Below are 23,805 nucleotides of genomic sequence, written 5' to 3' on the forward strand. Positions count from 1 at the left end.
GCCACACGGAACAGGATTCTTCAATTAAAAACGCACAGTAGGCTCATTGTTTTTTTGATTGGCAAGATCAAGTCACGACACTAACTTTTCTTCACGTTACCATCATTCACCATGTGGTCTCGAAAAAATATTATATATGGTACCAGCAGTTTGATAATTGTATCACATGGCAGAACAATGATGTATTGTCGCATTTAATTTGTGTCCCACCTTTAACAAGTACTACATTAACCTGATGCTTATTGTTACTGAATAATACAGTTCTGGAGGAATTCCTATTCTGTCTGAAATAAATGTTACTCTTGATCCTTTATCTTAAGTTCTGCAGAAGAATTTAAAATCTCCACAGAACTGATCTTCAGGGCATCGCGTCCTGAATAAATAATATATATTCACCACGCACATTGAAACTCACTCATCCTTGGCTCACTTCTTAATCAACCTCAGCCCCAGGATCAATAGCCTGCGAAGGACAATCCAATCAAGTACTCATAATAACAGACCAATTAAAAAATAATCCATTTATCCTTCACCTTTAATAAGCATATTTAATTTACATTGTGATTCTCCAGCATCCCCACCTTCCATAATGACAATTCTTCTCACAAGGGCGATGTGGCGCAGGTTCCGACAGCACGAGCCAAAGACAGTGGAGTAAGAGATGCACTTTTCTCCTCATTATGAACTTCGCAGCACAGAGTTGACCTGTGACAGGACGAGCCTCATTGAGATGCTAAGCGTTATCTAACCTTCCAGGGAGGGAGTCTGTCGACCGTGTTAGGGCAATGAGGGAGCGCCTGTCAAACAGCACTATCTGGGCTTTGATGTACCATCTCATAGGGCTCATCCTTAATGGCTCTCGGCTTTTGTACGTTGACACAAAAAATGGTTTCATCCTCACTGAGAAAACAAGAAAAAGCAGAAATGGCACTTTCACACTATGGAGCAACCACACCACAACCTTTTCAGACAAATTAAGTAAACTGTTGAAGACATTAAAATGCACAGTAATGGATAAACGCTTACTGATGGTTCGACAAAGCGCCATAAACACTTGGCCTTTCAGTCGTTGGTTGACTTTAAGAAATGTATGCAGCTTAGCCAGGCATTATAAAACTATTTCCATCCCATTAGGTTTATAAATTCAGCAGGCATTTTATCACAATAAAATCCAACCTCTTTCGAGCCGTAGTGCACACATAATGAATGCATTTCTTCAGAATAGAGAAAGCTGTTCACAGGAGCCACAGAGTGCAGATTGTAATGCAAAGTGAAAATGTACAAAATCTAACTGTAGTAAATACAATCCACCTACTCTACCCGGAGGGCGGAGAAAAGTGTTCTGCCATTAATTAACTAAACCTGACATGGTGCTCTCAGACTTTGTTTTCAGCCTGTCTTTGAAAAATGAAATACAAATAATAATAATAATAATAATAATAGAAATGATTGGTTTAATAATACATTGTTGGTTTGTCATTCTTGTTTGAAAGAAAATCATATCTTTATCAAAAACAGTCATCAGTAACAGCATATAGAACATGGATTTTTTTCTTTTTTTACTTTAAGCCTATTGTGGTCTTTTGTATGATAAAAAAAAAAAAGACTTGATGCTTTGCTTTAAAGTGACTGATATATTATATTATCTCACTCCTACAGAACTTCAGTGATGGAAGCACAGGCAGTGTGAATTTGATGTTATCCTTTTTGACTTGGTTAATAAAAGGAGAATTTAATGGTCTGACTTTTCTTTCAATGAATCTGACGATGAATGTCATCATAGTGTGAAATGTCAGATAACTCCTGTTTTAAGTATTGTTAAGATTAACAACTTGAGGATGGCCTTGACAAAGCGTTGGCAAAAGACTGAAGTTGCACTCAAACTTAATTAGTGCAGTTAGGGTGCCCCTCGTCTTTAAACTGTTCTCTGACACACACACACACAGACACACACACGCGCGCGCACACGCACGCACGCACGCAGAAGGGGTTCTTTCCGAATCTGACATCTCACTGCACTCTGGCATCAAAGCCCTCTGTACGAGAGTCGACACCTGGCCCCTCTTTCTGGGCCAAAACAGGCCTAGCAAGTGGGCTCAGATGCCTGGAAGAGCTGGGGAAAATTACACCACCCACTCTCTGCTCAACACACAACTCTATACTGGCTATTGAAAGCCCAGACAAGGACAGTCTCAGCTGCCCTAAGGTACACCCCTAAGAACTGCTCTACACACCTACGAAAACACACACACACACACACACACACACACACACACAAAGACCCACACTGAACTGTACACCTCCCACCAGATTCAAGTGCCAGACAGAACACACTATGCTGCTGCGATAGCCCCGTGTATCTAACAGTGTATCTAATGGTGCTAAATTAATGTTATGAAGGTCAGAGAGAGAGAATTATATCAGTTTGGATTTGAACTCGTTTTTTGCCACTCGAGGGGGTTTTGGCTGGAAATTTCAACCATTTTCTGCCCAGATGAACCAAATCATCCCTCCATACAAAGTCAGGATCCTAACCTTAGGCGACATTTTCAACACTACAAATAAACATTCACTGTTTTTCATCATTGGGGAAAATAAAAATAACCCAATGTCTTGTTTTGTTACATCAGGAAGCTCGAGTTGTAATGTACAACCATCAGACACGATGTTAGCCTGTCAAAGGGCAGTACATTCTCCAGCATCTTTGATGTTGTAGCCTCAGACAAAGCCTTAAATATCTATCCACTAAACCTTGAGAGGGTTTGTCTCAAGACCTTTTCAGGGAACTACTACTACTACAACCTTTCAATCTTAAGTCTCATTATGACTTGTTTCTTATGTGCAACTGATCATACAAGCAATAAATCTATACGTTTAATAATCATTAGATTATTCTTTTAAACAAGCTTTGATTTAATTAAGAATTACAAAACAATGAAAATGTCCATTTTAAACCCCTCAGGAGTGTTTAACTGACTTTGAAAAAGAAACAGAAATGTACAGCAATGTCTCTATGACTTACAAAAGCAAACAAGACCATCTGAGAAAGAGTTGACTGTGTCATTACAGTATGCCTGTAACTGTTGAGGCATGGTAGATGTCAGATGAATATGCTAAAGAATGATTTTCCAAAGCAAATATTCCCAGTGAGTGATATACTTGACAGTTTATATTAAGCATTTTTTTTTTTTTTGGGGGGGGGGGGGGTTGTTAGAAAAAAACAAAACTATGCATGCACAAAACAAGATTAGGATGGAGAAAATCTGTAACACTTTGTCCACAGAGAGTGCCGAAATTGCAACAAAACGAAAGTCCCTTACAGGAGCTTTAAATCTTTGTGTGCTGGATAAGATTTCGAAACATTGTTTTTCCTCTTAATTAGCTAATAGTTACCGGGGAAACTTGCCAAGCTACATCTAATTTTCACAGCATGTTGGCAAGTTACATCAAAGCATGTGACTCACGAATGAGCTGCACATAAGCATCCATATGATATATTATCATACATTAAAACACTTTCATATTTTGTGTTGTACAGAACATGATTAACAAATGGCGTCTTGGTGGTATGTATATCTGCAATGGTTGAACAGAGTATTTATGTGAATGATGCCTGCTGCCATTTATAGCTCAACAGCTGGCTGATGGGCAACCGTGGCACTACATCCCTGGAGCTGCAGCTACTGTAACTGATGAATAGCCACTATAGCCACTTCTGCCAACCTCTACCTTCTCCTCAGTACACATAATTCCAGTTTACAGTTCTCCCTTGGCTCTGGCCTTTCTATGTCAGGGATGTTGTACTCAGTGTCAGAAAATGGTATATACATGATCAATGAGTGTATCTGTGTAGAATATGTTGGAAGAGGGTGACAATCTGTCTTTGATTTCATGTAGATTGTATCTAATACGGTCAAAAACCACTGATAATGCTTTTGATAGATCTAATCTATTTTTCCCGCCCAAAAAATTACCTGCTCTTTTCTTTTCACCTCCTTAAACTTAAGGTTACATTATCCCTCAGATGTTGTGGAGGTAGCCATTGCAAAGCCCTCATGAGTCTTGCTAATGGTTGTGAGCTGGAATCAATTGGATTTTTGTTGCATTTGTGGCCCACCTCAGGGGTTAGCTTGCCCACAGGCATGGCTCTGCTTCCTCAGCTGGAAGGTTTGGCACTGGTCCCTCTCCATGGAGCAGAATGGTGGAGCACAACAGTAATCGCTCTTCTCTGCTTAGTCCCAGCTGTCGCCCTGAATCCCCAGTGGAGCCTTTACTGTGGAGTAGAGAGGAGGGGGCAGCATGAACCTCTGCAGACACCACAGCCAGGGCTACAAGGACAGTCACAGTTAACAATCATTCAAATGTAAACTTTTCCGCATAGGACAAGCCCTTCAGCCAAGGGCCTCTTTAGCGCTCTCTCCTCACAGATTAAACATTCTAATGCACTGAATCTCAACAAGCTCTTTGTTTTATAGTTCTTGAAGAGCACAGCTTCACACATTGAACGTTTTCTAAGACATTCTGTTTTATTTCCCCACTTTTATGACACTCTGCTAGGCATTTAAATAGAATTTGGTTCTATTTTAATCTGTGCACGAGTGAAAAAAGGGAGGGAAAACAAAGTTTGTTTGGATGACCTTTGAGAAAACCTAAAAAAAAACCCCACCTACCTGGACTTAAAAGTGATAAAAATACTTATAAGATGACAAAGCATTGGTGGAAATTAAATAATAATTGGATCTTTCATTGATCATTGTGCATGTCCTCTCTCAGGGAGGTCAGAAATCAGAGTCAGGTAAAAAAAAAAAAAAAAACTGGCAGGGATTCTGCATTTTTTGCTCACGGACACTTCAGCAAGACGGATGTTTGCTGACAGAAGGGCTTGAACCTTTGTCCTTTGTTTGAATAATTGTCTCCCTATTCACATTGCCTCCCCCCTGCTCTCTAAAAAAGCTACTCACCAGCCAGGTGACGAGTAGGAAGAAAGTCGAGATAAAGAATGGTTCACACAATCAGACCTTGTGGCTGTGATAGATTTGCACAATCAATCCACCTCTTGTTTGTGGAATACAAAGTAGAAAATATCAATGATATCTATTAAGGAAAAATAAATTCAAGTTGTGCACTTGGTAAACAACTTTTTTTTAAAATGAACACATTCAATATAGAGTTCAGAATGCAGCCAACACTGACGGGATCTGGGGACTTTATAAAAAGGGCGGCCTGAGGGAAATTGCTCATTGTTATCTTTAGTAATACATAAGGTCTCTGAGCTACAGCGCGGCACGGTCTGAGGCTTGGTTGCTAATCGTAAATTCACAGAAATCTACTTAGAGAAAGGCAAATATCAACAAGTCCTGCGCTGGCTTCTCTATTTTCTCATTAGGCAGATAGATGGCAGATAGCTAGCAGAGGGAGAGGTGGAGGCAGGAACAGATTAGTCTCCCTTCACAAACAACCACATATCCTTGACTTTTAATTAAAAATGCCATCACAATTAGACACGGTAGTTTAAAGCACTGCCGAAATAAAAAGAGTTCAAGCACCACTATAAAAGGCAATCCGGCGCATTTCCAGGAGAATAAAGCTTTTTCACTTTCCTCAATGGGTTTTTCTTAAAACGGAAACTTAAATCGGCTTATAGGTTTTTCGCAAAAGCACTGAAGTAGGAGCAAAAGAGGAACCAGAGAGGAGAAAATAGAACTCAAAGTCATCACAGTGGTTACAAAGGACATTGAAGATTGAGGTCAGGGGAGGAAGAAAACTATTCTGTCGACACAATAAATGAGAACAATTAATCAAGACTTAATGTTAATCACTACATCTATCCATCTAAACAATCAGGTTTTACCAAGTCACATTACTAAGGTGATGGATCTGTGCTTCTCTGACATTTGAGATACTTCAGGGAAGGACAACAGCGTGTAGCAGCCAACATGGAGGCTAAAAAGGATTCACCACACAGCTTAAAGAGATGCACATTGCAGAGTTCACCATGCATGTCCTGATCCTTGAAAAATCAGGAGCATATATGGGGAAAATAAAACCTAGTAAGGCCTACTTTAAGTTATTTCCAATTTCTGTGGTTATTAAATCTGCAGCAATGCTTAAGTCATTGAATAATGGCATGCACATTGTATTGCAAAATGCAAAGCTACTTCTATTCAAGAAGACAGAACAAATTATAGGCAGGTTGTTGCTCTGAGACCTTCAGTTGTGTCTACAAACTTTTTCGTTATACTCTTAATTGTTTTATATGATTGTTTTGAAAAGTTTTTTTCCGCTACATTAAAGTCTTTGTTGCGTGTTGCTCTGGTAATTTTTTTTACCTGCATGTCAACAATGATGAGCACATTCCCTTTTTGCAAAAGAATAACAAACCAGTCTTGATTTAGTATTCCCCTGGGTAATTGGTTTTCTGGAGTGGTGACCATGTGGAGATAAAAACAATCAGCAAAGCGCTTAACAGATGCTGTAATTACCTGAGCAGACTCCCACAAGCGCTCGAGTACCCCAGAGTTGTACATGCACCCAGTGTGATCTAGTACTTACAGAGCGGGATCTGGGCAGGATTCACTCAACACCTGAGGGCTTCATTTTGACAAGCAAAGCAATTCAAAGACTAACCAAACTCTGGAGCCAAAGTAGGCACTCGCACTGAAAAAACAGTTGTATGATTTCATCCAAAAGGCAACAATCTTTGTCGACTGTTTAACACAAAGTAGAATACTTTAAGTCAAACACTTAATAAGTCAGTCTTAATCGATAGTCTATCCAAAAAATTTCAGGCTGAAATGTGCTCTTTATGCCAGGTATTCTACTGGTGCCACCTACACAGTTCAGTTGTATTCTCTCCAATCATTAAACAGTGAATCAGTGGGTAGCCAGTGAATACACACTGTCAGGATTAATTGTAGTGATTTAGATGACACCTGATTTTTCGCTACCATATAGTTATATGGTCACTTGAATATGAATGACCCAACCTATCATGTCCCATCAGTCTGTAGTCTGCCATCATTGGACCAGTTCTCTTCTCAGAATTATACTGGAACCCCTCAGTTCATTTTCATTTTTTAAGGTCATAATTGACGGCATCTTACCAAAAAACGCTCCTTAACACAAAAAACGATTCATCTGAGGAAATGTAAGACAAAGGATGTTGGTTCCAACATCCAACGAGTAGGATGACATGTAAATATGACACGTCATATTTATACAGGGATGTATTGCAAACGTGCTTTAGTAGCCAACACTTACTATTAATCATAACAAATGTCCGGTTATCCAGTTAATTTCAAACTGCTGCCAAGGAGATTCAGCTTCTTTAAGCATTTAGCTAAAGCATTACTGTGGAAGAATACACTTTATGGGGAAGTCATTAGGCGTTTATCTCAGGCAATATTTCAAATCATGTAATCATTGTTGTAGTCTGTGACCAACTTGTCTTTGTTATACTGTATATCTTTTCCACTGTCATGTGCTTGTTTGACTTTGTGTCATTTCAACCACTGATAGGCTGTACCTGGGCGCCGACTACAAAAACCTTCAAGTCAAACTCCACCTTTCTCTCTCAAATCTGCAGCCAGGACCAGAATCATGGCCTGAGCCATTTCCTCCCTGCCTCTGACTTTTTGATTAACCTGTTAGAAAAAAAGATATTTTCCTTGCTGACAGTTTGCGTTTGACTCCTTTATGTTGCTTCCCCTGAGCCAGGGTCGTAACGCCACAAGCGTTTGAAAACTGCAACTAAGGGATAAAAGCAATAAATGTGTATGTCTATATCTTAAAGCCATAATACTTATGTTTTATGAAAAGCCTTCTGCTAATATTGCTTTTATAAGTTTTAACAACTCTTTCATTCTTTTAAACACTGTAGCACTTTGAGATTCACAAATGTAAAGTGCTTTACAAATATAATGTATGATTATTATATCTATATTAAATGAAATATATCGGCCAGTTTATGAAATCAGATTTGTTTGCTAATTTTTTTTCTAATATCCCGATTCCAAAAACACTAACCCCAAAGAATCCCATATCGGTTGTGCCCTAAATTTGACCACCATACATTATTGAGGTGCCCCTAATATTAAAAAAAAAGTGTTCTTTGCAGCCCAATTTTGTTAAAAAAGAACCTAAGTCGAGTACAGCTTCTCAAATTATAACTAAACAGCATCAGCAATAACTGAACTCGATAATGTTCAGGAAGTGTTGGACTGTTGTAATGGAAATAACAAACTGATAAAGTAAGTGTAAGATTCATTAGCAGATAATTAAGCCCATTACTCTTCTATAGTACTTGTGGCATGATACAGTTTGTTCTTTATTTTAGTTCTCAAGGTATTTTATCTCCATCCCACTCATGCGGCATGATTCTCAATGGGTGTTCTTGATTACACAAAGGAGAGCAATAGTTATGTAAAACATTCTGCCTCTGTTTTTCTGACAGTAACTCACCAAAGGCAAAAAAAAGTGGGCCAAAATGAAGTTCTGGCATGCATGCACTCGGCTAATTACTGTCAGCTTGTATTTGATGTTGTGATGTTTTTATCTCAAAGCAAAAAGGTGCAACCTCTGGACAAAAGCAATCTGTTATCATGACCTAAATTAGTGCTAATAATAGACTGATTTAAATCATCCCCAACCTTTGTTTTTTTTAAATGCTGAGGAGTATATGTTCTCTCTCTGCTAAGCTTGATCTGCCCGTGGGGATTCATCATTTTTGTACAGCAGTGTAGATGATTAAAGGCTAAATTGCTTAAAGGGTCTAAAACGAGAAAGAAAAAAAAAAAGAACATTAGAGGTAGATGTTAATGTGCCATGCCAGGAGAACTTGTTCCTTCCCTTCAGCTAACTCTGCTCTCCTGAAATTCTGAGCTGAAAATGCCCTGTGCTTCAAGTCACTAGCATAAAATAATGGATACCTGATCGCAGTGGTACCTCATCTGCTTCAACTCACAACAGCTAAACAGTGTCAAATGACTTCAGACAAATACACTACAAAAGATATGAATCTGCAAGTAGCTGTTCTCAGCAGGGGAGTTAGGATATTTTGTAAAATGGATAGCTAGGTTTGGGTATATAAAGTGTATCTTGTCATGGGTGCATGCCGCATTTGATAACACAAAGCTATTCCCATCCTGCTCCATGTTGTCCTTTCTGAAGAAGTATTATATTACTGCAATGTGTATAAAAGGGCAAAAGTTTCAAGACATGTTTGATAAAAAATTATTATTAAATAGACAGCTTATAGTCAATTGGTTGTTTTAATTGACATATATGATTAAAAATGTGATCTAGACTTATACAGCATGTCATTTAAGGTCATATATGGGTGTTATCTCATCCTCACCAACAGTACAACAACAACAACAACAGTGTAAATATGGCATTTTTAATAATCATTCATTACCTGGAACTTACAACAATGTAAAACAACTGGACTCTGTTAGTCGCAAATAATAGGCAAAAGTTTTGATATTCAACAGGCACAAATCTAGCACCTCTGGGTTGAGATGCTACACCTGCCCTATTCCCTCCCATCAAAGTTACCTCTCACATATTAAAGACATCACAACAAAATGTGTCACACTTCGCGGTATGACTTCTGTATGGGGGCAGGCTTTGCTGAAGTGGCATGTGCAGGGATGATTGGACTCACATGTTGCAGGTGTGACCATTATGACATTGGTGATGCATGCAAAATCTCAAAACCTTCATGGGTGATGAGTATTGGACATTTTTGTATCTCTTACAAAATGTTGGTTATGCACAAATAAAGTTGTGTGGAAGAAAAATCAATGTTTGAGTGAGAATTATTCTGCAAAGCACTCACTCCAGAAGAAATGGATGAAAGCTTTTCTGTGATTAAAAAAAGTAATGTTACAGCTTTATCCATCAAGCCAGTGGGTTTTAAAGAGATGTTGCTGATTTAGTGTAACAATCATTAGAGTGGTTCTGTTTGGTGACCTTTAACAGGACATAATGCATGTCATCTGTAGTTAAACTTCTCTGTCATCATGATATAGTAATATAGTAGTATAATTTGTAAAAAAAATAAATAATAATAATAATAATCTTTATCCAACCACCTTGGATACCCAGCCCAAAATGGTCTTTTGTGTTTCTCTAAAGAAAATATAGAAATGGTCGTTGGCCACTCGACCCAATCCAAGATGGCAGCATAAATGCAGTGGTTACATAAAGTATTCAGACCCCTTTAAAATGTTCACTTTGTTTCAATGCAGCCATTTGCAAAAATCATAAAAGTGCACTTTATTTTTCATCAATGTACATTCAGCATCCCATCTTGACAGGGAAAAAAAAGAAACGTATTGATGACCATGTGATATTTCAGGGTTTTTATTGTTGTTTTTTTTATATAAATTTATATATTTTTATACAACAAAGAGAGAAAAATTTAAAGGGGTCTGAATTACAGGAAATGGAAGGAGGAAGAAAAGAGAACACAAAACCAAAAAAAAAAAAACCCACGAAAGCCTCTCAAAATAACTCATACTGACCAGAATTGAGGGAGCCAAGTAGAAAATGTGAGGTTGAAAGTTAAAAAATGGTAAAAGATACCCTTCTTCAGTCACTTACACAACAGAACAGGCTGACAGACCAAGAAGGAAGGAACCAAATATATTTGGCCGGAAAGAAGGAGCAGAGGGCAATTTTTGCCTCACAGTTCACTGAACGGCTCCTTCAAACCGAACTCACTCTTGCTGGCAGAAACAGACCTTGAGATACAGCAAGCGCTTCAAGCTTTAACGCCAAAACTCAGACAAGCCACCAATATCAATAATGGTGAATTATCTCCCATAAAGATTAGAGATGATTATGGTGGAGGTCTGGAATATTCCGAAACCAAGGAAGGGTACTGTGGTTCGACCACATCTAAGCAACAGAATTAATTAAAAAAAGAAAGAACTATATGAAAATGAAAAGGAGAGGGCTTGAGGTTTCCTTATCACATTTTCAAGAGAAACTCATGACTATTTCTCAGATAATGGACACTAGACAGATCACAAAGATTGTTGCATAATCAATGGGGAATGAACTACCGTAAATTCCGTACTATTGAGCGCACCTGGATATAAGCCGCACCGGCTAAAAATAAGTAAATAAATGTATTTGTACATATATAAGCCGCACTTGATTATAAGCCGCAGGTGTCCACGCTATAACAAGAGCTATTTACACAGACGTAGGCTACCGGTAACATCCGCAAATACTGTAGCGTCCGTACGGACGTTAAAGGACGACGAGAGCGTTCAAATAATAATTTTTAATAACCCGATCACTGTCGGCCGTGACCACGCCGTTTACAGCAGAGAGCAACATAACTTGCCGTAACAATCCAACTCTCTCCTCCAGCGTTCTCTCATACAGCCACTCAACACGTTCTCGGTGGTGCATTCACTGACTCTCCACATAATCGGAATTATGAACACATTATCAACTACTGACTTTACAACATGAACCGTTACAATACGAAGCCTAGCCGACGGTGTCTGTAACACGGCTGATGAAAAAGATGACCGTAATATATTTCACAAGAAAAAGTCCATCCATTCACTGCCTCAGAATGACTTCATTACTCACTTCCTCAGTCTCTGTTGTCGCTGTCAGTGTCATCTTAACGTGCAGCAGCTCTGTTAGCTTCTTTGACAGCCAGGTCGATCGCCTTTAACTTGAAAGCTGCATCATATGTATTTCTCCGTGTGTTTTCCATCATGAGGGTGCGTGCATGAAGCGCAAAATGACTGATATTAAGATCCGACGTGACGAAGTCAAATGTTTTTGCGGCAGAAGCTCATTGTCCCCCATAAAAAATCCATGCATTAGCCGCACCGGAGTAGAAGCCGCAGTGCTCGAAGTGTGAGAAAAAAGTAGCGGCTTATAGTCCGGAATTTACGGTACTAGTTAACCATTAGTTAAGGCGCACATAGTGAGTAGTTTCTAATCCAATTCTATAGAGTAGCTTTTAATCAAGAGAATGAAGTGGAGTAGTAGTGGGTAGTTAATCAGTACTGAAGCATTACCTAACCACCACTGATTCATTTTGTGTACAAACAAACAACATTTTAATGACTTTTATTCCCTCTTAAAAAAGGTACAACTTTACTGCTGTTGAAAAAGTATTTGCCTGTTATTCGTCCTAACTTTATATTAGCTCAATCCAAAGTGCTAAAAAGAAAATTAACAAGGAACTATTGTACATTTGAAAGCTTTTATTAAAAAACATGGACAATGTGTTTTATCTTAAAATAAATTATGTATTTTTTTAATATTCCAAATTTTAACACAAATCATTTGCCTCTAACCAATATCTATTTTGCGCCTGCAGTCGTCCAGCTTTCCGTCCAAACTCTCTGTGACGTAAACCAGTAGAACACGCAAAAGCCTGACAGAAATACTACCGCCTCCACAAGGTTTGCACCTGACGTCACTCACACAAATGTTCTTAGTAAATCACTCGCAAAACGCGCACAAGCCAAACGTGACAACTTTTGCAATGAACACGCAATTTAGTACTCTTTAATTGAGATCTTAGTAAATCAGGCCCTTAGTGTCTAATTACATTATATTTTCAGGTTAGCAGTGTTTTCTCTTTGTGTGGTCATTTGTTTTTTTCAAATATATTTTTTATTGAATTTTTACAGTTAAAATCCCGTTAGTCAAATGCTCCTGCTGCATTCACAACCACACACACTTGAGGAGAGAGACACCATCAACATTTCATAGCTCAAGGTTCATAATGGTACAGAGAATATTGGAGAGAGTACTTGGATATTGTATGTATATATTCATCCATCCTGCTCTGACTCTGGATCGGGAGACGATCCAGAGTATAGCAAGGTAGATGAGTGTTGTTCGGCATCAAGGGCTCCCAAGGAGCGAACACTGGATTGCTTCCTGAGGACCCCTCCACCGCTCATAATAAAAGAAAATAAAGAAAATAAATAGCAATATAATTCATCTTCATAGCAATCAGGCAGTATAGCAGTAACAATAATTATTTGAAACTATTATACAGAGAAAAATAAATGTAAAAATGCTAATCTGAAAAGACTAATAAAGAAAAAACAAAAAAATATAAATATGTAGAAAGAATCTAGAAAGATTGCCTAACTTATGACCCAATATATTTCAGTAAAGGATTCCAGGTTATTTCCCATTTATACATATTTGTAGAGTGTATAAACTGTATTCTTTCAAGAGTTATTACATTCACAAGGTCATTTAGCCAGTTCCTGAAGTTCGGTGCAGATGGAGTTATCCACTCTTTGAGAATAAGTCTTTTGGCCAAAACAGTCCCAAGAAGCAATGCAGCCCTAATATGCTGTGAAAGATGTTGTGTTTCTGAAGACAATCCAAACAAGATCATATCCCTGTCAGAGACAGGGTTTCTCTGGTAGACCCCTGAGTAAAAGAAGAAGATGCTGGACCAAAATGATTGAATAATAGGACATTCCCAAAACAAATGTGACAATGATCCCTCAGCTGATTTACATTTGTCACATATTGAAGATACATCAGGATAGGATTTGTGTAGTGAAACTTCGGAATAATAGAAACGATGAATCAGTTTAAACTGTATGAGTCTATGTCTGCTGTTAATTGAGCAATTGTGAATCTGAGAAAGTGTCCTTTCCCATTGCTGTTTCGGTATAGTTCATTTTCCCATGCTTTTTTAACACCGTCTGCTGATGTGATGGGTACAATGAAATAACCGGCAAATTTAGCAATAAGCTTTTTGCTTGTGGGTGATAAGTTTAGTATTTCTAATAGAGGGTGATTTTCATTTAACATCGGAGAACTTGGTAAATTATCTGTAAATGTTTTTAGCTGCAAATAGTGAAACCAACTGGATTGGGACAGATTGAATTTATTTTGTAATTGCTCAAATGATGCAAGACTGCCCTCTAAATAAATGTCTTTTATCATTTAATGGCTTTTAAGTGCCAATTAAGAAATGTTCTGTCTGTTATAGCTTTAGTAAATACATGATTGTGGCACGTTGGTGAACGTGGTTATACTGGGGATGTTAAATAGTTTTTCAATTTGCAAAAGAATTTTGATTGAATTTCTCACCGCTATACTGTGGCTTGTTGATTTAATAGAAGAGACTGGTTTAGTAAAAAGTAGAGATAGCAATGATGTGTACGGTTTCATTTAATGACTGCAGTTCAATGGAGCAGAATTAAGTGATTCATTGTTTGGGAACCCCATCTTCCAATAGGTCAAAGCTTTCAGATTTGATGCTCAGTTATATTTTTTGAATATTGGAAGGCACAGTCCTCCCTCTTTTGTAGATCTGAACGAGTGCTTTTTTGATATTCTGTGTTTTTTATATCCCCACACAAAATCTAAAATTAAAGTTTTTGAAAAAAATCTGCAGGAATGAGAATTGGTAGGTTTTGAAAAAGATAGATACATTTTGGTAGGGTGATCATTTTGATAGCATTTGCTCTCCCCAGCATGGAGAGGGGTAGGTTTTTCCAATACAACCTTTCAGTTTCTCAAAGCCTTCTGTAAAGTTCAGTTTTAGCAATGATTCGTAATTCTTAGACATTTTCAGCTCAAGGTAAGATATATAGTTTTATGTAACTTTAACAGGGTTTTGGCTGTATGGTTACTTAGTGGTAGTAATGTGAGACACCACAGTGTACCGCTACATTCCATGAGTGATATCATGGCGTTAAGGAATGTGAATTGGCTTAACAACACAATCGAAACAAGTAATTTTGAAAATCAGAAAACTTAAGGCTTCATCTACATCCAGGAAACGGACAAAAGGACAGCATTTTTGAGGAGAAATAAAGAAAAAAAAAATTGTGAAGCAGGAATATTATATGGCAGACTTTAAGGCTACAAGGCTTTTGGCAATGCGACTCAGGAAACAAGAGACTATAAATGTGTTGTATAAGATCAGGAATCTTAACTCAGGCCAGCAGAGACATAATGCCACAGACATACAAAAACATTTAAAGATTAGTTTAATAACGATAATTTCTTAAATCTCTTGATTTATCAAGTTTTGGGGAATCACAGAATAAGCTCCTCACAGCTCCTGAGGTTTCTAAAGCCACAAAGACTTCAGGCTGATAAATCCCCTGGAAGCAAGTGAAGTTTTCCTGTCAGAGTGGTAACAAAACCTTTAAAGAAGAAATAACTCCTCTTATACCTCATCTTTCAATTGGACCCTAGGTGAGGTCAAACTACTGCCCTCAGGAATTAAGCATTTGAAAATACAAAGGAAGGAAAAAACACAGAATACTGAAGCCATTTTAAACCCACATCCATTCTCGATATTCCATTACAAGATATACAACTAAGTGCAAAGATACATGAAACTTATAACTGACCTCATTGATTGGTTACAGGACAAACACAAAAAAGCATTCAAAGGACTTCATTTATAGTTAAGTACAACAGTTTGCCATGCAGCGTGAGCATTGACTTTCAGTTAGAAAGCTAGTGAGGAGAAAACCTTAAGAAACAGACGCCATTAACATGTTTGTTGGCGGGGCCGCTGAAAAAAGGCTCACAGATAATCAGCCACTCTCCACTAAAACAGCTCTGACTGTCACCAAAAGAAGGCTCAGAAAACTTGTCATATAGTCGCCTTTGCACTTGACTCTGTGGATATTCTGTGTTTGTTGCTGCTGCCTACAAACCAAAGAAGCTATTTACCAGCTTGCCTTTGGATTCATCACTCAAAGCTGTTCGCACACAGCACTGTACACTGCGCGGACTGTACTGAGAGGTGCAAACAAATATCAGCCAGGCCTCTCCCCGTGCTGCTGTAAGAGGCTGTCAGAAGTTGAGGAGCTGCTATTGTGCATGGTTTAATCACAGGCACGTCATGGTGACAGAGGCCTGTGTAGTTTAATAAACCCTCAGGAACATTCTCCTCCACACTCTCGTTCTCATGTAGCATGTGGCAGCAGAGCTTGGAAGAACTGGTATTACCATCTCATTGAGAGAGACCCCTCAACAGCTTGTAAAGGTGCTTGGCATCATGTCGCTACTTTACTGCATGCTGAAAGCCCAAGCATCAAAACTATACTCCTTTCTTTGGAGGCTCCTCAATTATTCACTCTTCCCTCTGAGTATCACTGCTGTGTCTCTGCTGACGACACCCCTGCCTAGTTTTTTCTTCTCTCTTTGTTTTTTGTCTCTCTTTCTGTCTGAAACGGGCAGGTATTACACTTCAGGTAAAACTCAGTCAAAAGAGGGAAAGAAGAATGAAGGATTAGAGAGCACATCATTAGGGTCATAGGAAAAGGCCCTTAAACAAATCTTATCGCAGCAGAGAGCCAACATGAGCAACCTCACCAAAGGGAATAATTATCTTTTCTCTGAGGCCGATCTAAAGCTATCACATAAAAACAAACTTCACAGGGAGAGTAAGGAAATGCAATTATTCAAAGTGGATAGAAATGCAAATGTGTGGTCTTGTGTTGAGGAGACAAGGAGCCAGGAGCTAGCGTTCCTTGAAAACCCAGGCTCCCAACTGGCTTGTAATTTTTCTGTAATTGATGTCAGTGTCCAGGTGGACATGTGCCATTTTTTATGGCAAGCAGAATTGTGTTCATTCAGCTTGTAAATGTGTCTAATCCTGTTGTAACACATAATCATTAATGCAGATCAAATATGAACGATATATAGGGTTAAGGCAAAACTTATTAGATTTTTCTCATTCATGAATGAAGGACATTAACCTACATTTAAACATTTAAAAGTTCAGTCTCATACAGGGGACATTCACGCTGAAGGGTTAACAGAAATTACTATTGTATTGTGATATATTTGTATTTATTTTTATTTAAATGGGGAAAAAAGCTAATTGAGATTTCTTTTTTTTAATCTCTTTTGTAAGAGTGTCCTGGACAAAAAAAGAAAAAATATTTGGAGTGTGGTACTATTGATTGGCTTTGCAAAAGAAAAAAAAGTCAAGTTAACAATGATTTAAATATTTCTCTTTAGAAAATCATATTCATCTTGATAGACAGTTTGACAGAGTTTTGATTTAACTTTGAATTAAATGCTAACATCAGTATGCTCTCATTCTCACAAATACAATGCTGAGTTGCTGATGTCGATTTTTTAATAAAGTTCTGTGAGAAAATTTAAATTGCCAACAAAACAAAACACATAAGCATTGTGTATCCAAAAAAAACAACATACAGCACTTTCATTTACCTTTGGCATGCAGACACAAAATATTGGCTACTGCTTCTGCAGGACAATCATCCCCCTGCTCAAATCAAAGCAGCTCTGGTAAGTACTCAAACCTAAAAGCAATCCCTATTAGTTACATATCGTAATCTGATGTTTAAATCAGTATTGGAAAGATTTACATTATGTATTTAAGTTCAGGTCAGTAAAATGAGTCCCTATAGAGTGGTATAGTAACATGTATGTATTTTTGTAGGCCAACCTGAAAAAATGGTTCCTACGAAAATTCGCCTTTGGGATTTTTGCATTGGATTTTGGATCATTGCAGAAAATAAGATGTCTAACACACGTTTTGTTCAGCGGCATAATCTTTACAGATGAACATCATTTATATGAAATTTGAAGAGTTAATGCCACCGAGAGAAGTAAAAAGCTAACGTTACACTCCAGCAAACTACACCGTGGTTGGTTGATAATGACGTCATGACCGTAATGCTTCATCGATCTAAACAGCAGATTTGACTAGCTAGCTAAACGTTAGCTTAATAAGTTGTTTACTAACCTAATATTTGCAAGAACGCTGAAAAACCATGACTAGAGGCTGTAAGGACGATTAGGGAGAGAGTTCCCGGCGTGATGACGTGACAACCACTGTAGTTTTAGTTAGCTACTCGTTAGCAACCGCCGTTTAAAGTTTGCATAAAATCTTTAAAATTCACAAATGAGGTCTTAGCTAACGTAGTTTATCTCGTCTAACAAAACATCAACATCTCTTCAGCTTGTGTTAACCACAGACCTTATTTCAGGCGTCTAACCACAAATTCATTCAAAAAAATATGAGAAGGAAGCCCGAAGAAGAGGTCCCCGCCCATTTGGTTTGCCTGTATTATCCTGGATACCGAGCAACAAACAAACACAATCACTGGGCTTACTCAAGAGCAGATGAGCACTGTAATGGAAGAGTTTCTGAAAAATGCCAGGCATTATTCTGCCAATGACCATAAGCCAAACAAATCAATTTAAAATATGGCAGCAGAGTGGCTGATGATTAATTTTAGACAAATAGTATAAATAAGAGGAAGAAATCATGGATTAAAATAACAACACAAAACAGATGGATATGATTGCAGAGTTTCATGAGTTATACAGATACTAAGTATTTTCAGGCATTGAATCCTGAATGATAGTTTATCATGATGTATTAATGTATGTAAAGAAAATTGGAGTGTACCATTTTAACTAAAACTGCATCCTAAAACTTCAAAACTTTTTAAATATTGGTTATGGTCAGTGTAAAGCTGACTTTAAACCCCGACACGATTAGCTAATTCCTTTCTGTCTCTTCAGCTGACGGCAACACAGATTATCATCATCATTACACAAGGTCTACCTGTGTGACGGAACACACGCTGACACACTACACAACACACACACCCCAAACTTTTATACTCTATAGACCACCCCCTCACCCTCCTTTCCGTTTCATAGTGGGACCAAGGGTCCACACTTGAAATCTCTATTTTGTTTCGCATACATTTATATCAATTTACAGCGCTCTTCCTGTCTGGGGCATTAGATATGCGCTCCACTGTGTCCCGTTTGTGTGCCAAACAGAGGCGGCCTATTTCGTAACTGTAAATAGGCAGACGCAGCGCCATATAGTGAGAGAGATGCGACATCTCCATTCACGCCAATGGACCGTTTTTTTTTTTACAGAAATGGCAGATCATAGAGTCTCACAATAGTTCCCGGAAGTGAGCAGCTGGCTACCAGTAAAAAAAAAAGTGCTATCTGATCTACTAATGGCGTGCATTTAGCATTGCATCTTTCATATGAGCCAAACAACACTGGTCCACTTAATAAGTTTGCCTAAATGAATATGCTATATGGGGCGTTTCTGCACCCACGGAGAGGTATACGGATGCAGAAACTTTGAAATTACCTATGGAAGAGAGTCTGTTGGGTGGAACACTACTCCTTCTTTAACACTATTTTTCACTGAGAAGATAAAGATGAAGGCAGCAGACATAATGACTGACAATGCTGATGGGTCTAATAATGCTAAATTACAAGCAGAAATCACCATCCTTGAAAACAAAGTTACATCATTACTTCAGACATTGTTACTTCATAATATAATTGTAGAGGAAAACATAGCATTGAAACAGACATAACATAACAGAAAGAATAGCACAACATGGAATGGACCTTTGAAAAGGGAAATCATCAAACTTAAGAACCAGTTAGCTGCTGTTAGGAAATCACCTATTTGTTCTACTCAACATGTCATAAAAGAAATCTAACTCCTTAATTTATTTACCTTAATTTTTCCACGTGCTCGTTGTTCAGAAGATAGGGATGACAGGAAGACGGTTCAGGTCTCAGGTTAACACAATTTATTAACCTGATGAATCAAGAATACAATTTACAGAGTCTCTGGGTTTAAACCACGCGTCCCTGACAACAGACAGATGCTGGATCAGTTCACGAAGTCTGAGCCCTGACCATCTTTCCCTGAACCCTTTTATCCACTAGACAGAGATTATCTATCCAAATTATGCATTCAAGAATGTGCGGTTTCCATCCTCCGATTGGGGCAACTTCCAAATTATGCGTCTTCGGATGAGTGGTTCCCCTTCTCTCATTGGTGCATCATACTCCCGAACCCTTTCACCTTCTATAGGGGAAGACACATCCTACCTGGCCTGTTTCTTATCACAAGCAGACATCTAGTCTAGTAACCAATTCCTTTTAAGCAACAAACCATTTAAGTGATTAACTAGCCCACTGAACCTATAAAAGTGGGTGAGTAATTAACTGTTCAGGGCCTTAAACTAAACCTATGTTTGATTTGGTGAGTGATTCAGTTTAAAGGGCCAAAAACACACGTTGGAATGTGCACTCACTTCTGCAAGCCCTCTTCACAGAATACCTTTAACCTCTGAACTAAAATCTCAAACAATTAGATTAAAACACTTAAAGTAAAACATGATATAATAACTGATATAATATAAACGTGAACAACAATCATTCATACAATGGATATCTAATCATTCCTTTGTATTTGGTGATCAAACCTTTATTCAACAATACATTATTGCAGTAAACACAAAGTATAAGTAGAAAGAGGCCTATTATTCTAATACTGCACATGAAGAGGCTGCCATTTCAAAACAGCAGAACGTTGCAGAAGAAAAACGTTGAAAAAAAAAGTTGAAAAGTTGAGTCAGGATGTCACCGTCTTACCAGTGTTAACATGCATTGATGGTTGATAGGAGCAGCAGTAGCCCAGTCTGTAGTAACCGATTGAAGTCCCAGTGCACACCAAATAAAAAAGACATAAAGTTGGTCTGGTAGTTTGAGAGATGATCGGTCACGTTCCAAGTACTGCGAAGATGCCCTTGAACAAGACCACATGTCGTGATCTGGGGTTTGTTAGTGCTTTCCACGTGTGTGTGTGTGTGTGTTTTGTCTGTTTTCCCTGTCAGTCTGCTCCTCCTGCGTTTCCCTTCCCCCCCTGGTCTAGATTGGCAGCAGGTGTAGTTCACAGGTGCAGCTCATCACAATCAGCCATGGATATAAACCTGCTCTCCACATGCAGTCGGCCCCAGATTATTGTTCTACACTCCTTGGTACCGTACTCCTTTTATCAGCTCTCTTGGAAGATTTTGGTTTCTAGATGTTTTGTGGTTTTTCTGTGAAATTCCGTGATTCTCTTAGCTGTAAATATCAATTTTCAGCTCAGCTAGTTATGATCATGGCAGAGGGAAAGGTAAGTTAGAAGCCCTAAGGGAGACTGAAAGCACACAGAAGTTTAAAATAGACAATGTTGAAAATAAATTGCACTAGGCTAAATGGGGAACTATATTCAATATTATAAGTATCATAGGCTACTACTGTATTATACTAATCATGTACTCTAATTAGGGTGTAAGTGACCTACTGTCGGAGCACAGGGCGTTGTATGGTTGAGGAGCAGTGATGCCACAGGACTGGTTTCCTATACCGAACATGTTATGAGTTATTTAAATAATCATACTAATTGAATAAATCATTTTCAAGGACTCCTTCTTTGATGCCACATGGTGAGGACCAATGATGCTGCAGGTCAGGATGGCTGGGGACAAGTGATGTTCTGTTACGCTGCAGAGTACTGATGCTGGCTGTGTGCTAGTTAAGTGTATTATACTTGTGACACAGTGTGATATGAACAATTATGTGAATTGTAACTGTGCTGCTAAAATGTGACTTTCTGGTAAAGCAATTAGTGTTCTCAAGGAAGAGCTTGGTTTAACATCAAAGAGAATGAAGTGGTTTATTAGGGGTCATTACTTGAGACTGTAGGATAACTTTTGGGTCTAAAACAGGTGTTGACCCTTAGTATAGGCAGGAAGAGATAAAGAAGTCAACCCTGCATGGAATTATAAATCTTAAGGCCATAAGCCCAGAATTACCACAAGGAGGGGAACATTTGTTGACCCATGTCTGACTAAGGTTGTAAATGTTCTGTTGCTTTGACCAATGCTGTATAAATACTAGTCTTTCTTTGTTCAAGAGGGATCACAATTGGCTCGTAACTCTCCCAGGTATCATGGCTAACCTGGCTTGATGCCGTTTCTTGTCTTTGTAAATAAACTTCTTTATATTGGGTGTCAGTGGATATTTCTTCATCTGCACATCATCAAAGGAGAAGAAACTACACTAGCAGTGTAGGAACAGCAGTGATGCTGGAACACACTCAGCCGTATGAATCTTTTGTAGATTTTTTTTGTTGTACTTCACAGCGTGATGGAAGCCATGCCTCGAGAGTGAATGAGCTTCTTTCTCTAAGACACTCACTGCATTGGGGAGCTCCTTAAGGGAGGAACCAGCCGTGATCCTAAATGGCTGCTCTATTTGTTTAATGAAGTCATAGGCTTCTTGGGAGGGACGACAAAGAGCTCCTTCCTTGAAGTCTGGTGCTGTTTTCTCCAGCAGGGCTTTCATGACTTTGCTCTGCATCACAAGTTATTAATGTTTCTGCCTTTGTTAGACATTCATTTAACGAATTCATCTTGGTACGTAAGTGCGTAGTAAAAATCGAATGTCTATTTTTATACATGTATAAACATTGTGTTTTCAATGTGTCGAGATGTGGTGTTTTTCAATGACACTTTTTTTCCAGATTTCTGCACATGCAAGCCAAAGATGTTTCTGCCTTTTGCAAAACGGAAAGCAGACAGTGAAGTTATTCTGCAGTTGTAAATATTATGTCTTCATGTATATACAGTGTTACAAAGTTTATGATTGCATACAAATTGTGAAGAGATTTAATTCAATGTACTTGCAATGGATTTCCTGGAGAGCATGCTGCTGATGCTCATCCTCCTCTGACCCGATGTGCTGTCAGGTAATAATCATTGATAGACTAGGGACAGACCAGGACAAAAGGAGTCTGACAGGTGACTGTCTCAGATCTGTACCATCTGAAATGATAGATTACATTACATCATTAAGATTACATGGGCCCTTTCTTACCATGGGATTACTGAAATGGAAGAAAATAAATTAGTATTTATTTTTATTGTATTTTATTTATTCTAAATAGAAGTTGACTGCATAGAAGTTGTATGGTTATCAGTAATCAAAAAATTAATTAATTAAAAAGCAGGTGAAATATCTGTGAGGATGAACACTAATCTTTAAAACCAAGTTATGTTGGGAAAATAAACATTTATGGAACTCCATAAACATATTGTATATACACACATGACGGTGTAATGTATAAATATTGTAAATCAATGCAGTTATTGATGACAAATTACCAAAAAATCAGCTATGTCACTCGGAATCAATGGAATCAAATTGCCTGCCAACAACTTCCAGGAATTACTTGAGTCTACACGAGTCTTGTGACGGTCAAGCATTTCGAACTTCCATTGTAGCAACTCTGTCACTATATGGCGTCTCAATATATACCCCGTCACAACCTGGTTAAGTTGTGTTTAAACTGATGTCTCGCTATCTTTAGTCCAAGATGACAAAACGAGGGTGGCTGTGTTGGTGACTCGAGGTCAGAGGAGTGGCTGTAAACACTCCGCCACGAAGTCATCTACTGTACATGATCACCGCCAAGTATAGGTCAGATAAAGCTGTGTTCATTCTATGACAAAAATATTCTATTTCTGTCAAGTTCTTCACAATAAAAGTTCCCGGCCTGTCTGTAGTTGTAGTGTTTTTGTTGTGAAACATTTATATTTGAAAATGAAGGGCCTTCAGTAGAAGATACTTAATACAACTGGTCTGAAATACAAACACAGGAGAGGCACAAAACAAACGTCACAGATTCAGCTAAGAAATACAACGTGCTGAGATGTGAACGCAGTGACTTAAAAACATCTTTCTCTGGTCTAATGAACTGAACACAGAAACCTTACCTTTATGTAATTTATTAATTTTAGCACATAAAAGGAGTTCATATGTGACTGCTTGTCTTGACAAAAAAGTAACCATGTGCAGTAATATAGAAAATTAAGGATGAATCGTGATGCATCGCGATAGCGAATTGAATCAAATCATTCAATGGATTACTATAATTGGCTCATGAGGCCAGTGATGATGCACAGCTCTGAA

At 38.3% G+C, this 23,805-nt stretch overlaps 1 long non-coding RNA gene across 1 annotated transcript; it reads right to left on the reverse strand.

Annotated features, from left to right (window-relative positions):
- Nucleotides 1-523: 523 nt before the first annotated feature.
- On the reverse strand, nt 524-20,615 carry LOC306825558. Its single transcript, XR_013779288.1, has 3 exons — nt 20,440-20,615; nt 4,118-4,273; nt 524-900 (listed from the first exon to the last, which is right to left on the reverse strand). It is a non-coding gene; the product is annotated as an uncharacterized lncRNA (long non-coding RNA).
- Nucleotides 20,616-23,805: the final 3,190 nt, after the last annotated feature.

The sequence above is a fragment of the Symphodus melops genome (genome assembly GCF_947650265.1).
Source record: "Symphodus melops genome assembly, chromosome: 6".
NCBI lineage: Eukaryota > Metazoa > Chordata > Actinopteri > Labriformes > Labridae > Symphodus > Symphodus melops.